A 2,963-nucleotide genomic window follows, 5' to 3' on the forward strand; every position below is an offset into this window, starting at 1 on the left:
GAAAGATAATATCTGTAAAGCTTGTAGCAATAGATCTGATTTCTTGGCAGCCTTTTCTGTTGTTCATTGCAAACAGAAGTTCCACTGTAGCACCAACAGTAATGGAAGGAATGCTGCCGCTTCCTTTCCCCTCACGCAAACATAGTTTGAGGAACAGGAGCAATAGTTCAGAGGTAAGAGAGGCTTTGCAGCTTGGCGCCTACATGTTTCACTAGTAACAAAGCTATATTGGCTTAGCTAGATTTGTGGTCGCCATACATAGGAATGCTGGCTGGGAATGATCACTGCTGGGTGCAGATGGGAGGTTTCATGTTTATTCTAAACTATAACTGGGTCCAACTGCTTTGTGACTCCTGAGCATAAACCAGAGGTCCTTTGGAAGGAGGAGCTCGAGCTGCTGTGTGCCAATCTGCAGGTTGGATGTCAGCCTAAGGACAGCCTTTTGAGTCAGGCAGGTGTGATGACCAGTGCTGTGCTCAATGTTAACTAAAGTGGTTGTCATCTAGTTTGTCAGGAATCAGGCACGCAGTCTGATATTATTCAAACTTCTGGAGAAATGGATTTCATTAGGTATGCTTGTAGAAGTAGCGTCCAAGCATCAGTGTGGCTGTTTGGTTTTGGGGTTTGTGGTTTGGGTTTTTTTGTAGTTCTTCCTTTCTACCTGTACTGGGAACAAATTATGGGATTTTCAAGCTAACACATATGTGATGGGACAACTGTGCTGAGAAGGTGGGGCCTTGGTCATGGTCCTAAAGCCAGTCAGACATGTGCTTATTGCTATCTGTCAGGGAAAGGCTATCTTCTACTTTATTTCTCATGCACTCTCACTATGTCATCAACTTGTCTACATTTTGATTCAACAACTTGATGTGGGTTCAGAAGTCTGACATTCATCGAGGCTCAGTTTGTCTGTGGCTTTGCTAGATATCATGCCCTTAAGACTTTCTATCATTTGTTTTCTTTCACCTCTTCCACAGGCCATTTACTGTATGGTTTTGCCCCGTCTTCGATTTTAAGTGTACGGACTTGGCTATAGCCTGTTTCCCAGGTGACAGGTCCTTCTGTCAGTCCTGTCAGTCCTTCAGTCGCCTCATGTCATCTGAAATTGCTGGAGAGGCCCGTGCCTTGACTTCATCCTGCTTCTTGGTCTCTCACTAGATACTGGTGTGACTGTGTGAGGATATGGGAATTGAGCTTTGCTGGATTAGGCCTGTTGCTGGTCCTCCACACTGCACCCACCCAACACCTCAGCTCAGTCCAAGGCTAAAAATCTTCAGTCACTGACTGCTGTCAGCAAAACAAAGCAGGAAGCCCTCTTTCCTTAAAGGTTAAAATATTTTTGATATATAATGAAAAGACTTGATGCTCTGTCAATGAAAGAAATCTCCTCAGACAAGAGCACTATGTTTTTTGGAGGTTAGCCAATGTGGGGGGGAAAACCAAGCGTTATCGGAGGACTAGATGTAAGGTCTTGGTCCTTCAGCTCCTTTGTGTTTGTTATACCTGAGTCACACGATCTCTTTAGAAATAGATGAAGCCTCATCCTGCAAGGAGGTGAGGGTGGTGGCTGAGGTCCTCTGCGCTCCTATGTTGTCAGGAAGGCTGGTGCAAGACTCGGAAGGGAAATTGTACCAGTGAAACAGAGGCATCTGCAGGCAGGTGAGGGACAGAAAGAAAAGTGGGGCAGTAGGAGCTAAGCAGTGGGAACAGGATCAATGTCATAGATCTGCAGGAAACACCCAAGCTAAGCATATATTCTGTGTAGGCATTCCTCCTGGCTCCCCACAGCTGGCCTGGGACCTCCACAGCCTCTCCTACTGCAAGCAGCAGGTGGATGCCTACATGTCCCAGGAGAAGGAATTACTTCAGAAATGGGTGCTGGGTGCCTCAGATTTGCTACCACCATGCTCCTGAGCGGCCTTGAGCTGGGCCTGCTTTGCCACAGCTTTTTCTTTAAATGAGGTGGAGGGAGGCAAATGAGGGTGAGTGGAGAAGAGAGGGAGGAAGGAGGAGAAGGGGTAGAGACAAAGTCAAGAGGAAAGGAGTCAGCCTTGTCTGAACAGGAACCACAACTGCTCATCTACACTCAGGTCGCCTCTGGGGAGTCTGAACGGTTGTGGTGCATGGATGTTGAAAGGACTGGTGCACGGTACTGTGAGCCTGGGAGCTTTTTAAAAAAGGATGTCGGATGAAGGGTATCATCACTGAACTAGAAAACAGCAAACGTGCCACCAATATTCAAGGACAGCAGGAAGAGAGGAGGAGGAAGGGAAGAAGTAACAGCTAGGCACTGCATCTAAGTTAATTGACCTTTAGTTACATGAAGAACATATAAATTCAGGACAAATGTTGAAAGTAAATCCAATTAAAGACATGGAGGGAACAGAAAATGGGGGGGGCGGGGGAGGAAAAGTTTACCAAAAATAGGACATGCCAGAAGAAGTAGGTTTTTTGTTTGTTTCCTCCTTTTTTTCCTTTGGTAACTAATGCTTTTAGACAAGGTATGCACGGTGTTGGTTGTCTGTCGGGGTTTGAAATAGTGTCAGTCGAGCCATTCTTAGACAAAACTGGAGAAAACAGTAATTAGTGCAAGAAGCAGCAGTAATTAGCACAAGAAGTAACTGGGGAGATGAAGGGGCTATCCCAAAAGCCTGACTGGGTGCATTGCGCATCCCAGTACCCGTCCTCCAGGACGATGTGGTTGCAACTGTGAGGGGTGGGCGGGAGGGCCGTGCCGCCAGCTGGGAGAGGTGTCGGGCTGACCTCGGGTTGGGGAGGGGAGGGTTCGTAACTGGAGGTTAACGCTTGCGCAGGAGCAGCAGGTGCCTGCGGTAAATTTTGGGGGCCCTGCTGTAGCCTTGGGAGGGGGCCGCGGGGTGGCAGACCAGTGCCTCACAGGGCCGATCCCAAATCAAGCCTGGGCCTGGCCTTAAGTCCCAGGCTGAAATGTGACTGAGGAAAGG

The sequence above is a fragment of the Gymnogyps californianus genome, chromosome 3, assembly GCF_018139145.2.
Source record: "Gymnogyps californianus isolate 813 chromosome 3, ASM1813914v2, whole genome shotgun sequence".
In the NCBI taxonomy this organism is placed as follows: Eukaryota; Metazoa; Chordata; class Aves; order Accipitriformes; family Cathartidae; genus Gymnogyps; species Gymnogyps californianus.